This window comes from Poecilia mexicana, unplaced genomic scaffold (genome assembly GCF_051168715.1).
Source record: "Poecilia mexicana isolate PSO_F unplaced genomic scaffold, ASM5116871v1 scaffold_9, whole genome shotgun sequence".
NCBI classification, from domain to species: Eukaryota; Metazoa; Chordata; class Actinopteri; order Cyprinodontiformes; family Poeciliidae; genus Poecilia; species Poecilia mexicana.
Window position 1 is genome coordinate 24871409 of NW_028263378.1, and position 18234 is coordinate 24889642.

The 18234-nt window shown below is 38.6% G+C and overlaps 1 protein-coding gene across 3 annotated transcripts in view; it reads left to right on the forward strand.

The window, feature by feature from the left end:
* The first annotated feature begins 3344 nt into the window (after nt 1-3344).
* The window catches only part of ncor2 (nuclear receptor corepressor 2), a 115767-nt gene continuing 100877 nt past the window's right edge, over nt 3345-18234 (forward strand). The window contains exon 1 of one of the 3 annotated variants that reach the window (XM_088009044.1): nt 3345-3813. The gene's annotated coding sequence lies outside the window, so the exon portion shown is untranslated. The remainder of the gene's footprint in view (nt 3814-18234) is intronic. The other 2 variants (XM_015003724.2, XM_015003723.2) reach the window with 2 other exon arrangements.

An 18234-nucleotide genomic window follows, 5' to 3' on the forward strand; every position in this document is an offset into this window, starting at 1 on the left:
ATTGTTTTCCCAGGGCCATCTGACTCAAGTCTGCTCATCCGATAATAAATGCCAGCAGAGGCAAAATGGATTAGGACCCTGCAAAAATGATACAGCACAGCAAAGCTGCTATCTCTCTATACGGCTGTAACAGATTGTGACACATAGTATCGCTTTCATCAGAAAATGCAATTATAGATTAAATATGTACTGTTTTGGGGGAAGTATGTCTATGAGTATTTGAATCAAAAGACATCCTCGTACTATCCACGACAGCAAAACAAAAAGCTCTCGTATACTGACACAATTATTGACATCCCTTGTACAGAAAAACTCCTGGCTAGCTGCTAGCTCGTTAGCAGCTAACTAATTTAGCTAGCTGCTAACTGTCTAAACTGGTTAACAGCTAGTTTAGCTGCTAGCTATGTTTAGTTATCAGCTAAAATTAACTCTTATAATCTAGTTAAATCTAACCTTATTTGAGTCTCTTTATTGAGTCTATATTAAACAATTCTCTTTATTTCAAAAAACATCACTAGTTCCACATTTGCATCGCAGCATTTTCAGGAAGTCTTTGACATGTTTGAGCTTTTTTTAAAAAAGGGTCAAAAATAAATCAGTTTGGGGTCTTTCAGGTCAACATTGATGATCCAAAATGTTTAGCCAAAGAGAGCAGAAGGACTTAAGTGATTACCTGTAGGCAGAAATGCATAAACAGTTTTCAGTGAGGGCTTATGCAACAGCAACAAAAGATTAACATATTTTCAGGCCTTTTATAAATTTTTCCAAAGGTAAGCAAGAAAGCTGAGAGAACCGTAGAATTGCTTTTCTGTGCACCGGCAGTGTTGAAGAAAAGCTCCACCGATACAGTATCTTTTATAATGCCTGTTTTGCTCCACTCTATAATTAGTTTTCCTTCAGGATATTTTGCTCATCTTTTAATTCATAACTACAACCTCTGTCTGCATCGCATCCTACAGCTGACGCCCTTTGAAATCTTCAAAGTCCATTAATTGATGCAGTCACTCTCAGCGCTGCCTTTCATGTGGCTCCTGGATCTGTTAAAACAACCCACTCCAGTTATTCCTGTAACTAGTGGAAAGAGATATTTCAGGTCTCCAACCCCACCCCCCTCCAATGAGTTGGGTTGCAAAATGCATTTTTAGCAATCGTGAAAATGTGTCCAAATATTTACTAGATCTCGAGGTGGTTATTCTGTTCATCTGGCTGCAGATGACCACAGCTGTGAATATCAAAACTGGCGAGTGAGAAGCGTTTGTGTTTTATCATTGAGCTGCAAACCGGGGCAGAGATAGGCGGATGTATTATTCAGGCACCCGCCTAGGTCCAGATAACACAGCTGAAACAAACAGTTATCTTTCCTGCTCTGATAGTTGAGTGAGGAGATGGTGGTTTTACAGATGGTTTGAGGGAGGAGCGCTCCCAAACCCACAGAGCTGAAAGAAACAGACAGGGAAGGAAAACAATCCCATCTGACATAATAGGGTATGCTTTTTCTCAGATTTAATTCAAGATACGGCGTGTCTGAAGTGTTCCAGTTACTTGTGTGCCAAATACCAATTGAAATCAAACATTTTAAAGCACAAAATGAATTGAAGCTGATTGCTGCAGTCTGTCAAAACATGTCAGAATGTTACACAACTGTGCATTTCTTTGTTTAATCTTTTTTTTTCACGGACGTCCATTTCTTTTCTTTACGCAAAAGATTGACTGTGACGGCAAATGCTGCAGCATGGGCGGTGGTTTTAGCAGCTATTGTAGCCGCGTGAAGCCGATTGAAAGGTTTCAGATCATTTGCAGGCCACTGACTTGGGTACAGTCACCAACCATGTACGCAGCAGGAGATACTGGGATCACCGGAGAACTATCCTTCAATGTTAAACTGGTGTATTCACAGCTTGTACTTCTCCACGGGAGTCGAGGCGCACAGATGTAGAGTTCCTGGCGAGTCTGTGCTTGAGTTGACCCAGAGTTCACGTTGGAGCAGAGGCGGGGGTTGTTCTTGCGTCATAGTGGGGGCAGTCTAACAAAATAAATTTTGTTTAATATGGCGTCCACTCATTTGTTTGCCAGATTGTTCAATCCTAACAAGAGGAGCTGCAGTTCAAACGCGGGGGATTGACAACTACCTCCAAGAGTGAATCTTGCGGTGACTGACGAGTCTGGCCATCACCTACGAATGGAGGCAGAAATTGTCCGAACTACCTTAATTGGCTCATAGAAGTTTGAATAAGGAGAGATTTTAGTTTGTGTCAAACAATCGTGTTCATACTCAAAATTTAGATAGGGCAATCAGTCTAACATTCATGCTGGGCAATGAGAGGAAGATAGAGTACCTGGGGAGAACCCATGTACGTACAGGGAGAAGTCGATGCAGAAAGACCCAGTCCAGGATTCAAACCCATCACTTTCTTGCTTCAAGGCCACAGTGCTACTAAGTGTGCCACCATACATCCCTGCCCCACCTGTGTAGAATGGCTTTACCTTATTCCGAGATGGCATTCTTCACCGAGAATTCATGACGTTTGGCATCATCTTCCCAACAATGCTGTAGTAGATGCTCCATAACCCTTGGTGATCTTTGTAATTCCTTTACCAGCCATTTGTGAATTCTGAGATAAAACACTTCAGGTCATCTGCACACCGTAGAGTTTCTATATTCTGTAAGACTCTGACCTTTTTTTCCCAGGAACCACAATCTTATAGTTAGAAATGCTAACAACGTAAGAGGTTATAACACCTCTTAATAAGGTGTTAAATTGTAAAGATGAACCATACAGTTTGTGGTAAAAGTAAATATTATGTAGGTTAAAATAATGTTAATATTTAATATGATATTTTTTCACTTAAACTCTGTTAGATGACATGCTAGAGAAAGTAGCAGCGTTGTGGTGTAGATAACACCAGTTCTGACCCTCACCCTGCTGGGTGAAACGAGGCTCTCTCTCACACACATAAAAAAGATTTGGCTGTGGCAAAATATGTGCTTGAATTATGTATTCTATAGTTTTGCATGCTATTCTAAACAACAAATAATTATCTTGGACATGGTAACTGTTAATGTCAATAACAGTTACTGATTATATCTGTTAATCAGAAATAGGAATAATTTTTGCTTTTCTGTTTTAAGTAAAATATCATGTAATAAAGTTTTGTTTAAAATTTTTCGTCAATAAAGTGACTATTGCTGCAGGTTACCAAACTGTGAGCATCTCATGAAACATAATTTCTGGTTCAGTTTTTATGCAACTGTGTATCTACTCAAATCACGTCACACACATCTGAATTAAAACAGTATACAACATTTATTATTTATTAAAAGACTACCCCCTATCCCCCTCCAAAAAATATAAAATAAAATAAGATGCACAAAACAATGAGTTGTTAAGAGAAATAAGCATTTTGAATTTTTCTTGTAAAAAAAAAAAAAATCACTTTCTTTAACTGCGCGCAGATTGATGGGTGAATTTGTTGTCGGAATGGGAATTCGTGGTCCTCCAGTGAGGAGGAGGAGGAGCGATGGAGCCTGTGGACCTATTGAGAACCAGAGAGGCGGTTCAGCCCCGCAATGGTCTGAGCAGCAGCGGTTCAGGGAGTAGCATTACTTGTGCAGGAACTGGTTCGACACCGCAGAAATCCGCTAACGGAGTAAATGAAAACGAAAACAACACTTTCTTGTGGATTAATTCTCTGGCGAGACTTTCAATCGAAGCAAGTGTACCTGTAAGCCACTTTGGATCGATTGACGAGGATTGGGACGTTACCTACTGAACATCGTTACCACCGAATGGTGTCTCCTGCCCCGCCGCTAAGGTTAGTTAGCTTGCATTGCTGGCTGTCCATTGGTTTGGGGGTCTGCTCTGTTGTTGGATGACGGGGTCCGGCTATTCTTTGGAGAACAAACATACATAGCATTATTGACCTTTTTCTGAGTCTATGCGTTGCGCTATAACCGCGCCTTGCATTAAACCGAGTGGAATTGAAGCGTCTACAAAGTGCTAAATCAGCTGGGTCCTCGGACACTAACAGTCTTCTCGTTTAGCTGATCACCGTCAGCTCGTTAATTATTTTATAAATCACAAACACGTGCTACATGGCTAGGCTAAGCTAGCAAATAGCTAAAGTGCTAGCCAGGCAGGCTAGCTGTCAGAGCAGACGAGGAGCTAGCGCCTCTGTTCTTGAAAATAAATAATTAAACAGCTGCGTTTGTTTCTTTAAAAACACCACCCCGCAAACAACAATTCTAATATTCACCGTAAAAAAGTACTGTCAACTTTCCAACATGCCCCAGTTTGTATTTGTGTTTGGTTAAATAGCTTAGCTTGCTATCTAGGATGTACAAAATAACGTTCAGTGTGAGTTTGTAAACAAAGAATCCACACGAGTTCACCCAATGAACTTTGTCTTTCGTGTGTGGTCGAAGGCGAATTCTGTTTATTTTTTTAAATTTACTTAGCAGGTAATAAGTTTGGATTTATGGCTGTAGTAAATTGTAAATATAGTGACGTAAGATAGAAGTAGACATCAGTTGAGTGGTTAGCTCAGATTTGATGCCTAAACGCGTACACTGGATGGCTGTCGGAAATGTGCTGTGGTTTTTAAAACCGATTTAATGATGACATTCGAAGCTAACGTCGAGCCGCAATAGGAATCACACTGAGAGATGCTATTCTGTATTGCTTGGAGTAAAATGGGAAAAAGAATATGTTTTGATTTAGCTGCATGGACACTGTTAACATTCTGGCTCTCATTGCACTTGCTGGACACTAGTTACGTAATACGTCTTAGTGGGCATGCTACAACAGTTTTCAGAAGACCTTCATGTCAAAACGAACGATTTCACTTGGAAAAAGCAGAAGACTTTTTACATGACACCAGGATTATATTTGTAAAAGGGCAAAGGTTATGATGGCTACAGCGGTTTAAAGAACTGAAATTCTGAGGCAATCTGATTTGCAGCAAAATGTTAAACGTGTGATCATGGCACATTTTATCATGAATGTCCTGCCTCTTTTGTGATTTATGATAAATGTCAGTTTAGTAGCTCTTTTTAAACAAAAACATCTTCAGTTTCTGCTTTGATCCAAAAGCTCCCCCTCCCCCATCCAACATAAACATTATGAATATTGAATGCTATTTCCAATTTTCTAAGCTTGTTCTCACATATTAAATCAATAGATTTTCAACTAGCTTGCACATTTTCTTCAGTTTAAATAATTTAGCAGATCTTCTGGAAAAACCTTCATGGTGCTATCAGAATGAAACTTCAACAGTAATCCCTAGCTGTGTTGCTAACAGGAATGAGGGGGGGAGAAAAAGCAGAAGATAATCAATGGTATTCTGGTTATACTTACTGTGCGTTGCCACTGGAAACTCTTGAGAATGCAACCTGCGGTCGCAAATAAAAAAAAAATCTTTTTGAGGGCATGGAGCAATCAGTAGTGTAATCACTGCAGCTGAGTGTAAACAGCAGCTGCAGATTTGCTCCTAGCAAAACACCTAATTATAGAGCTGTCATAAATCATCATACTTTTCACCTTAATATTTTTTCAAATTTTTTTTGTTGAATCCAAAAATAAAAAAATAAGTGTATTTTTGGGAATTTCTTTTGAACTGGCAAATCTAGGCATTTCTTACACGTCACAAAATTAAAAAGGTGTATGAAAAGAAAGATTTGATGTGTGTCAAAGTATGATTTAACTTAGAGGTCTGTCTTGCCAACATGACATAAATAAATCAAAATAAGTCCTTATTTATATAAAAGGCTATTCAGCATGTTGTAAGTAGAAAATATAAGACAAAAAAACCAAGAATTTAAATTATGACTGCAGCTACAAAGGGGGAAAAAAGCACAACAATTAGGAATACTGTGTAAATTTAGTGTAATTTAGGAATTTTGTTCAAATTTATGCATTGTTAGTTTTTCAGAGTTTAAAGGCTGTTCATTGAGAAATGAGCACCCACTCAGTTTAAAACTTTTTAAATCCCTGTTCCAATTTGTGTAATTTGTCACAAATAAAACACTTTATCCGCTGTTGTCGTTTCAAACGTACAGCTCGTCTGAAGTTCACCACTGACTGCAGCCGAACCTTTCTGACTTACCAAATTCACTTGTCTGCTGAAAATGTTCATGTTGACTGATTTCTACAGTTTATTCCATTGGTTATGACTAGTTGTAATACATTGTAGCACATCCTTTTAGCGAGCCTGTCAATGCACACAGTGTGTTGTGTGACAGTGTGAGCATGGCAGCAGCAGCTTGTGAGATCTGCTGAACAACATGTCTGTTCTGGAAAAATCAGAACTTTGACTAAATCCCATGTTTGGAGACACTAGGCAGTCAGTTTTTAAAAATGTAGTGACATAACGTTTATTCACGGCAGCTTGGGATGTCAGGTTTGATCAGTGCGCTTTTTTGTCTCGGTGACATTTATAGCATCCATTCATAGTTCAAGCCACTAATCAAAGAAAACAAAAACAAAAAAAAAACATGGCTGAACTGGAACAGTTAGACCAGTTGTTGGTGTTTGTTAAAGGGAAAATAAATACTCCACACAAAAAATACTTTTCTTAGCAACTAATGAGACAAGTAGAGCCAGAACAGTGGGGATAACTGAGTTGTGTTTTGGGAAGCATGAGGCGGAAAGAGACTCTTCTGTTTGATGACCGGAGTAAAAACACTGAAGCTTCATAGTATTGACCAGCGAAAATGGATAACACAATTTAACATGTCGTTTATTACCATGCTATGACATTTATTTTAATATTTTGACTTGGGAAGACATGGGATAAGAAGCCAGAAAATATAATCCAGCATTAAGGTTCCAGGAAATGTGCAAAACGTAATACTTTTAAGTTTCTGTTTCGATTAAAACTGGGAGTTTACCAAGCTGTCGTTGGGCTATCTGCTGACGGTTGAAGCCACTCGTAGCCAAATGTCATCTCAGTAAGAGTAATGTGTGGTGCTCTTTTAGTTTAAAATGTGCAAGTGTGGGAGTAGCGTTGCTACTCTACTCTGTGCTCCATACAGCTAAAGAGAAGTCTGTTCACTCCAACACTTTTTCTGGAGCATCATTAAAAAAAGTTTACACTGTAAGAACAGTTTGTTCTTACAGTTTTTTAAAGAGGTCCACTGATACCAATAAACAGCTGGTGTCTAGTTGTGGGGTAAATGTCATTGCATCAAGTAATGCTTTAAAAACTGACAGCAAAACTGCTCAGCCGAAGCACTTCCTGTTGTTGCCTAACAACTGAATTATTTTGGTTCTGCAATTATTGGCCAATAATTTATATATAATTTATTTTTTTTCCCCTTTCCTCCACCGTAACCAGAAACACACGATCAGTCACACGCATGAATTGTTTTCTGAGCCAAAATGTGACGCAAAGCGGATTTTGTTTCCCTTTCCGAGCAACAAATCCTCACACAAAGGAACAACCAAATCTATCATTTAGATTTCAATTTTAAACATTCAACAAAGAAACCTACAAACGAAATCATTATGGCCACACATGTTTTTGTCTCCTGCACAAACGGGCCTGAAACATGAACCAGGTGCACTGTTTGAAAAATGGCAGTGCCTGTTTATGGCCCTAATATTTATACCAAATTGCTAGGCTTTGTTTAGTAAATCGTTCATTTTTTCGTCGCTTTTCCCACACTATCGATGGTGCTGGAGAACAGAAGTTTTGTGTGCAAAAAAACGACACGATAAGCCGTTATTTTTGAGGCATATAGAGTTATCAAGAAGTCTCACCTCATTTAACCACGTTGACTTTTCTGGGTCGTTCCATCTGCGCCGCTGTAATGAAGATGACGACAGCCCAACAGCTGTGATGGGAAAGGAGGAACCACAAAATGAGATCACGCTCGTGTGTGTCATGTATTTGCTGTTTTCAGCTTCTTTTAGGTCCCATACTTGCTTGACTCAAGTCTGCAACTATTTTTCACAGTATGATGTCTTGGGCAAGTCACCCACTGCGTTTACTCAGAATAGTTAGAAATGAGCTATTTGTAAAAACCAAAATGTTATTTTGACAACTGACAATTTCAAGTAATTCTCTGTCTCTCTAAATACGTATAGTTTGGTGTATGAATGCGTCATATAGAACTGCAATAACCAGGAGGTTTGGTCTAATCGGGGGAGCCAGCTTGCTCACAGTCAATGGTAGTTGAATATAGTTGAGTTGACTTGTGTTTGAGACGTGTATTTTATGGTTCTTTAACTCCACTATTCATTAAAATAAAAAGATGTAAAAAAAGAAAAGATGCAATATGATTGCTTATTGAATGGTTTGCTTGTGAGGATTGTTTCTGATCCTAATATTTATACCAAATTGCTAGTTTTCTCATTTAAAAAAAATGTGAATAGGTCGTCATTCACTGAACTGTCCGATCGCTTTATTTTCTAATTAAAACTGATTTGAAACCAAAGCGCAATTCCACGTCTTTTCTTTTGTCCAGCAAATGTTTTACAACGGTTTTTCCAATCTCAATCTTGCTTTTAATTAGAGGCGTTAATCTTCTCATATTTGGAGTTTGCTTCAGTTACATGCTATCCGTCATAATCTTAATGTATCTATAGATGAAGTGTATTTCCCACTGTCACAAAGCAGGCTGACCTCCTGTAACCCCATGTGTGTGAAATCCACACTTCAGTTTTGAATTGAGCGTGGATCTTGCTCATTAGTGGGATGCACCTGGGAGGTTCTGTTTCTGAGGAATGTTGTGTGTGTGTGTGTGACTCAATGTGGTAGCACATTATGATCAAACAGGGCTGTTGCTGCATCTCATATTACTTGTAGTCAAAGGGCTATTGAAGTGCACACAACGCTAGATGAGCTCTGGTGGTAACAAGTGGGCTGAAGATGAGCAGGTGTGTTATTTTGTGTTGTGGCAAAATGGAAAGGCTGTGGTTCTGACCAGCTAACTAATCATCTTTCGTACTGGTTAATGCATAATCCACGTCGCCTCCAGTGTGGGTCGGCCAGCCTACAGCCTCAACACTGTCCTTATAGTTAGTAAGGAGCCCTCAGAGGGGCGGGGCATGTCAGGTTAATGGGGTCTGGAGGTCAGACTGGTTTCACATCTGTCATGGTGTTGATCTCAAAAGCAGCCAAGAATTTATCTGTTCTTCCAGAAAACTCAATTCAACACACTAGTAGTAAAGCAGACCAGAATTTCAAAGAACATGAAGCTGTACCATGGTCAGGTTTTCCCCTGTACCCATTATTTTTCTTTAAATAATTGTTTGCTGGTAGCAAAGTTGTAAAAAAAAAAAAAAAGTATGGCTTTAAACCAGTAGAGGTTTTCTCTCATTTTGATAGGGATTTTAGATCAAATGTTTTCTTTGTTTGCTGCTCTTCTGGTCAGCTGGTTTAAAGTTGCAGTATGTAACTTTTATAAATGACATAGTTTGTTTTTTTTTAACATATTATTTGAAGCTGTCACCATGTCGTCGCAATATAACATCAGACAACCTGTGAAAAAGTTATTTTAGGCAAAGGAGGACAATTTTTCACAGATTTGTCTGTGTGAAAAAAATTGCAATAATATAGTGATGGTTTCATCTCTGTAAAAGACATAATTTTTATAAAGGTTTCATACTGCAGCTTTAGGAAATGCTTGTACTCGTACAGCAAGGCAAATTCAGATATTTGGAATTACTTCTGGTTTTGTTTTTTGTTTTTTTTAAATTGTGGTTGTCTTTGTCAAGATTTTTGCACTGATAAGGTAGTACTCACAGACCTGCTGGACCAGAAAAGCATCCATCAGAAGCTGTACTAGAGAAAGTGCTGTCTCTATGTGGGAAAGCAGTGCTTACTTGAAGTTCAGTTCAATCAGGCTCTTGGTTTCACCTTTTAAAAGTTGTAAAACCATTAGATAATTCTCTCTGGCTGACTGTAAGATCTTGCTTCATAAAGCCAGATTAGAAACCTTGCTGCTCTGAGACAAATTTTTAAACTTCTCCTGTTCAAGTAATGCAGCGTGTCCTTAGTTGTGTCATTTGAAGCAAGTCTTATTTTACACATAAGGCTTTGAGTTCTTTTGCGATGAAGAGAAGTTGCTATTAAAACCAGTCACCCATATTCGAACCGTGTAAATGAACGCCAAATACCAGCTTAGCAGAGATTAGAAATGGCTCTGTGGTAAGTGATTTACTCGACTCTGTTACGCAATGCAGATGACGGCATGCTATAGGACATTACTCTTGTTTGTGATTAGGCTACAGCTATGGGCCCCATTTCTGTCTCTTATTTCAGGTTTTTATTAAGAACGTGTGAATTTCTTTTCATATTAAATTGTGTTTGTGGTGGCAGCCGAGGGCATGCGCCTCAGGGCTGCTGAGCTTGCAGAGAAAGTATGGATGACGATGAAATTTGTCAAGGTTTAATTACAGACTTGTGCGCTTTTATTGGGAGGTGTAACATGTATTGACATGCAGACTTAATCAGTGACGTTTTGGTTTGGTTCTCTGCATCCCGTTGCCATCAACCCTGACCCGAATTTCATAACGTTTGCGCCTCTGAGCCATTTTGTCAATAATTCAACCAGAATTCATCATTGAGCCTTCTGAATCAAATCGAACCGGGAGCGATACTTGTAGGTATCCGGGCAATAAAGCTTGATTACGCACTCAGTCGCAATGTACACGGTGCCTGGCATCCTCTCATGCACAAATGGAAAGATCTGTGCTGCTGCTTTCATGGGCGACAAACGGAGGCACTCGGGTTGCATGCTCCCATACAGAAGAACATTTCAAAGCTCTTCAATAATTAAGTAGCAGTGCAGAGGAAGTAGGTCACCACAGTAGACTAGTACACTCTTCAGTTTTATTTCTTGGCGCTAAGAATGGAGGAGCTGAATGTCGGGACTACATCGACAAGATGGTCAGCAGATATCAGGAGGCGAACATCGGAGTCTTAATAATTATTTACAGAAGTATCTTTGGACGATGGCGTAATATCAGTCAACGTTTGATTAGGTCTATGTCGTACACTTGGAAGTATTGAGGATCCCACAAGTCAGAACTCATGGGGCTGCGATAAAGTTGGTTTCTCAATACCACAAGAGCTGCTGAAGTACACACCTGCTAAGGTTGTGACTGCCGCTCCCTCAGCCTTGGAGGACACTCCCATTTTCCATGCTACAACATTTATTTTTATTTTTTCAATCTTAATTTCTATTTTGCAGCTGGAGCGTCATGGTACGAAGCTAAGATTTTAGCCTGTTCTTTTGCCTCTTCTGTTATGAGTTTCAAACTGTTAAAAAGTTTCAGAAAGAACAAAAAATACAGCAAGAATGAAATTAAAATTCCCATTTGTGACGGTAATGATATCACCCTCGGTGCTGAGGCTAGGAATGTAACGAAACCTTGTTGTACAACATCTTGTGAAACCATTTTACAGCTTTTAGTGAGTCTGGGCTGAGTTTTATAAGCTGCTTTGATAGATTAAACTGAATTGAGATAATTTTATCTTGAGAGTCTTTAAAACCCATTTTGAAGTTCAGGAAACTTTTATTCTAACAGCAAATTTACATTTTAAGTGTTTTTGTTCTTTAGAGAGATTGTCAAACCTGGATTGGAGCATTTTACACCAACTCTGTATAAACAATAAGAGATCCTGTGAGATACAGCTGAAACCTGCATTGGAATCTGACTGTATCATTTCAATCCTAACATGATTAGATGGTAAATTAAAATAATACAGACGTATATGTATTTTCATATACATTAATGGGACAGTCAAAAGCTTTCTAATGATGTTAATGCTACTTTCTTATATTAAAGTAGGCCACAGGCTTGCCTTTTGTTCCCATGAAATCTATTTTATAGATAAAAGCAAACGACAAAAGTTCATAAATTTAACTGATGAGGACCATATAGCTCTCAGTTCTGAGGAGGAACTTCAGAGTTTGTTTTTAGCACATTGAAAGCGAGCGATGTTGTTTTGTCATTTCCGTCAACTATAAAATCCCCTTAATAACCAGTCAGTTCAGCTTTTTCTTTCATTGTTGTCCACTGGATGTTGCTGTGCAAGTTTATCGCTACAGGAGGTCGTAACTTTTCCGCTGGACCCAATCGTTCACACTGCTGCTTCCATCACTTGCAGCGAAGCAAACGGGCTGTAAAAATTGTCCTGTTGTCTGCATAACTTTATTTTAGCAATATTTGTTTTGGTCTGCTCTCTCTGTTTAAAGACGAAGGTTGTGTGAGGACTCGGTGGTATTTATCACCTTTTCTTTTCCTCTTTTTTTTTTTTTGAGGGATTGACAGATGTTTCCTTAAGCTAATGTTAGCTCAATGATTTACCAAAATAACTTCATCAGTTCAACTCATTTCCGTTTCAGTATAATAGCAAGCACCTTTTAAATACAACCTTGTTTCCTGTATCCTTTGTTTTCTTTCCTTATGCTTGTAATGCAAACTTTCACACCAATTTTTTGTGTCTACACAAGGATGTCACTGGAAGACTCTGAGTTTGATTGATGTTGAAACTTGTCTGCTTGCTTTGCATAACTGGGTGTCAGTTTGAGGATTTGTGTGTTGAAGGTAGTATGATGAGAATGTTGTTGGGTGATCTGTAGAGATCTGCTTTCAGTGGCTATCGCACAATTTGTTACAGCACACAGACTCTGCTCGGTGTTTATTGCAGGGATTATGCTTAGAATATCTGCATAGAACGTACAGTTCGATTTAGGAATAAATGTGCGACATTCGGAGAGTCGCTCCATTTATTATTCGGGGCTCTTTGTGAGAAGTAAGCACTTTAAGTGGCTTACAAATCAAATGAGTCGCGTTTCCCCTTGCTCACTCGGCATGGGGAAAAGTCAATTATCCAGGAAGTGATTATGCTTTGATTTAATGCTCGGACTGAGAGGACAGGCTTGTAGATAAGTTTCCCGTCGATGTGTTAAGAGGAAGAGAGATGAATCTGTCTGCACACCTCTATAGTGAAATGGTTAAAAAATAAAAATACTTTGAACTCAACATTAAATGTATTCAGAATTATGCCCAGTCACACAGCCACACTTTAAATTTGAAGCAAAAGATTGGTCTGAAAATTCAATGTATTCATTTTAATTAGAGGTTAAGCAATGCGTTTTTTTAAACAAGAAATAAAAAAACCTATGCAGTTAACACCTTAGTTTTGACATTGTGGCCCACTGGTAATATTGGGGCAGAAACCCCAGTCCTCCTAAAGTGTGTTTACCAACAGTGAAGCCCAGGATGTAATGAGGACATCGGCGCTTCATGTCGAGGGTATCGCCTGACTGCAGAACATGCTGGAAGGACAGACGGCCACAGCCAGCTTTAGCTCCACAGCCATGGAACAGGTTCACAGTAAACATAATCTTATGGATTTAGTCATCAGCTGACAATTATTTCAAATGAGAAATAGTCTTAATTTCATGCATCTAAAATTAAGTCCTTAAAATGCCTTAAGTTAATTTAAGAAAAAGTAAGTTGGCCTTTATTACAGGTCTTGACAGGACTAATCTTGTCTTGACAGGACTAATCTTGTGCATGCTATAAATTTTTTTTCTCTCGCTGGTCTTTCTGTCAGACGAAAGTTTGAGTTGCACTCAGACATCTCGACTAACTAGCTTCTAGGATAACTTTTCTTGCTCGCTAGCTAGCTTTTTTTTGCGTCTGACCTGAGTAAATGTAATTGAATCACCTTTTGGCAAGACAAAGTTTGCACATTTCTGTGCAGATATTGGTCTTAATTTCAGTTCATAATGGTCTTAAGTCTTAAAGTTGAGTTGGTGGTGCCTGCGGTAACCCTGCAGGTACCCTTGTCAGGGTCAAAGTGTTTTCCTGCTGTCGGTGTGAACAGAAGGTGTTTTGGTACTGTTCCCTCATAATTATGGGAAGCGAAGGCACTGCGTCATGCATTGACTCAGTGCTGGTATCACTTCATACAAACAGAATTATTGTCCCAAATTGCTTGTGATCATGACTATATTATACTTTTGAGATGTCAGAGAAGGTACAGCAGCATTGCCCCTCCTCCACCTATTGCTTTATATGGCTTTTTCTTGCCTACATGAGTAGAAGAATCAGTTATGTGGAAGTTCTGGTTTGCTAACTAAAGAAGTTCTATTTATTCTGAAGGCAACACTTTTTTAAAACTGTTGCTGGCAAGCTAGAAACTGCACGTCTGTTAAGCAGCCAACTGCAGGCTGGCTACGGGAGCAAATTGCTTAATAAATTAATCAGACTAATATTAGCTTCTTGTGCTTTTGTTGCTCTCAAAGGAGCCAAAATGGCAGAGTATTCTCCACAATAAGCACTTGAAAATTACAACCGAATTATGGGATTGTTTGTTCTGTGTCCTGGCTTAAGTTTGTGTTGAACTCCTGATTACAATGTTGTAGTTAACATGACTGTGAAAAAAAAAAAGTTTTTCTTGTAGTAGTAGGAATAACTCTTATGTAAACATTGTCTATATTCGTTTTTGATTTTAAATACCGCGGTATTTTTACTTATTCAACGAGAAGCTCAGCATAACTTTCTTTTTGTTGAATAAGTTATTTAAAGCTAAAAGTTTGTTCAAAATGTTGTAAAAGTCATAATTTAGTGCTAATGGCTTCTAATAAATGGTTACATTCAGAACACATGTTTAGCGTTTTAGACGCTGGCTTAAATCTTGCAATAACAGACGTTATTTTTAACTTTATGTACCATCACGCAGTGTTATTGAGGTGGGAAGGGAATGTAGGTTGTGCAGGAAACACAGTTTGGGGTCTGGTGTACATCACAGATGCAGCTTGACGACTGCGTCGGTAGGTACTGTACAGCCAGACCGCCAGTGTCCCTGTTCATTAGTCCCAAAAGAAAAGAAAATTCTTGACACTTTGTTTGTGCTGAAGCAAGCTGGATTGAGATTTATACAGTATTTAAAAAAGACAAACCTTACACCTTTTTTTTTTTTTCTTGTGGTATCCACAAAATCTTGATCCTACAAGCTTTCACTTTCCTGGGAGGAATTCCCACAACATACATTCTCTTTGCACCGAGGGCGATGAGTGTTGTGGTGGTCACAGACATGCTTCAGTGACTTCCAGCTGGTAGCTCTTCAATGCACTGGGAACACCCAGACACCCAGTGTGAGATGCAGCTCAGAGTGGTGAGCTAGTTAATGTCGCAAATGGAAACTCTGCTGGCGTGTTTTCAATTGGGAGCCGTGTTACTTAGAATCGATTCTTTTTCTGGATATTTTAATTAGCCAACATTGTTGACAACTTTGTTTTTTTTAAAGAAACTTCTTTGTTTTTCTTTCTTTTTTTAAATGAGGACTGTAAACATTGTTTACTGCGACTTTTGATCAAATAGTCTCGCTAATGAACTGTCTGCACAATTGCTGGGTGATTGAAGCGTGAGATTAATGTTTGTTTCCTTTTATCCAATGTTTTTCAAAGTGTTTTTTTTTATTTCTTTATGCCTCTCATTTGATTTAGTGTAACACACTTTGGACTGCCCGGTGTATGCATGAAGTTATAAACATAAACTCACTTAGCCTTGAATCTCGTTAAAGACATTTTATTGGATGGTAATTTATTTAGCAATTTTGAGACCACAACTTTTTAAAACCTCAGTATGACCCTGGTAACTTGTTTAGAAAGTGCCTTCCTTTAACTCTCTCCAGGCCCAAAATCAATATAGCCAAGAACTGCGTGGACTGCAATAAATGTTGGCTGTTTATAGAAGTGTTGTAATCGAGGTGATAATATTTTTCGTGATGTTTTAATAAAGTCATTCAGAAACTACAATTACTTTGTTTCTTTGCCAAATCAGCAAATCCAGCTGGATGCAGCTGATTCTATAAAACACTGCTGTTGAAATGAAAGCAATGAATTTGATTATTTTCCCAGAAGCAGGATGGACTCATCACTATCCAAGGTCTATATCTGCAATTAATCCAATGCAGGAAGACAGTAACAGTATTTAGTCAAGTATTTATGCTTTTCTAATGTTGTGCAGCTCTAAGCTTAATGCTGTATGGCTCACTAATCCAACACATCTTAATAAAAAAAAAAAAAACCCCCGCACACAGCAGAAAAATCCACGCGGAGTTTAAACCCCCCATCCACTAAAAACCTAAATGTTCTTGCTCCATAAAACCAAATCCTCTTTTGCGTTTCCCTTTTCTTGCTTTTCATTTGGTGAAAAGCTCTGAGGCGTGCAAATGGAGTTTTCGTTTACAAACCGCTGCACCCTCAACACACCGCCATAAATCTGTTGTCAACTTGATGAAGGCATATGGTCGTATGTCTCAAGGGTTCTTTCATGATTTGCATTTTTTTTAATCAATAGAATCTATCTAACTTATTGTATTGCTTTTTTTATTGATAGAAAAATTGTAAATGCTATGCTACCCTATAACACAAACTAATAAACTTGAATTCTTTCCTTTTCTCATAGTTGAACATATTTTAGGACTATTGTGTAACGTTTAATGTGCTACTTATCTAATCCATTTAAAACAAATTATGTGACCTACTTACAGTTACCTTTCACCTATTTCATCATGGAATCTCATTAGAGAAAGAAACTTGTCTTATTAAACCATCTATTACTGCACCATAAATTATGTCAGACGATACAATGTCCCAGAAATTATTGTGATAAACGATAAAATTGTTGTTTTTGACTCCATAATGGTAACGGCCTAATAACCCTTTCTCAGATCAATACATTTTAATTCCTAACAAACATTTAACACTGAAACTATAAGACATTTAACTTCTAATAAAATGGGTACTAAAGTTCTGGTAAACAAAATTTCACCAAAGGGGCTTTAGACAAAGACTTTTGACTGAAACCTTTTGTCATCCAACCTTCAGTAGGAAGAGAGAAAGACACAAATAAAACAATCAGTCATGGAAACGGATGTTATTATTACTATTCATCATGTGATTGATTTTTTTATTGCTTATTGCGACAGGCTTACACATACATGTATTGCGCAATCGAAATGCCCCATTTGTGAAGTTGACACCAGTTTTTCTACAAGTCTTTCCAAACCTAACTGTCAAACCGCTACTCGTCGTTGAAGTATCGGTTTCAGAATCATGTCTAGAAATGCTCGCCGTCCTCACTGCCTGTGCCTGTGATGTTTGTGCAGAGGAAGTTGCGTTGGAACAGATTGAACTACAAACGGTGAGACAGGTTGCGGTTTTTAAAGCGTCGGCTGTGCCTCTGTCTAACAGACGGGTTCTGTCCGTGTCAGAGTTAACTGTGGCTGTTCACCCTTCCCACAACAGGTCTTGAGTTGCCAATTTTTGTTGTGACCACAGGATTCCTTTGTGAAAGTTGAGCAGAGGTAAAAGCTAGATCAGCCTAGAGGTGTGAGGATGTTCTGTCAAATGTTTGGCCCTAATGGTAATGCGCCAGCCACCTGCATGCTTGCAGCTGCGCTATATATCAAGCTGACACAGCCAATGATTATGTCACCTGCTGCGTTTTTACAGACTCTCTGTCACCTAATTTTGCACTTCGTTTGGGTGGGGGCGGAAGCCTACTTTGCTTTAAATCGTGATTTGATTGGATTTGATTTTAAGTAGGTTTTTGCGTTCTTCTTGGAACCTGAACACACACCGTTCCCTTCGGTAGCCAGTGTGTGTAGGAAACAAACATTAACTGTGCCGTCAGTATTCGTAGGTTTTACCAGAAAGCAGTGGATGTTACTTCCTTCTGCTTGTAAATGAACTGTGCTACTTTCCCAATGTCTTCGGCTGTTGTACTTAAACTTCCTCTTTTTTCATTGTGTTTCGTGTAGTTTAGCTTCTGCTGCTGTGAATAGTGCTAAATGTTGAATATTAGTTCATCACACCATGATTTATCTGGAAATGTCACGTAAATCTTAAAGTTGAAACTGGGTCAGCGGTGCCACATGACAGCAGCCGCTTCCTGAGGAAAAACATATTTGGGGCTGGGTGACATGTATAATGATATTTGTTACAGTTTGACAATGTTAAAAGCCACTGACCTGATACTGAACTGTTTGTCTCCTGTGTTTTTATGAGGCCATGTATGATGGTATAAACTTTAAACTGTGATGACCTTTTTCTGTTTGGAAACTGTGCATTTGGCATGAAATATACAAAATAAAGAGTAGGCTTAATGATTTATTTATTTTTTTACCCTCCCCCAGAGATTAATATTAGCTAGATGTTGAATACCCTTATGATTTACAGAACTTAATGGTTTATTGACACTTTTGACA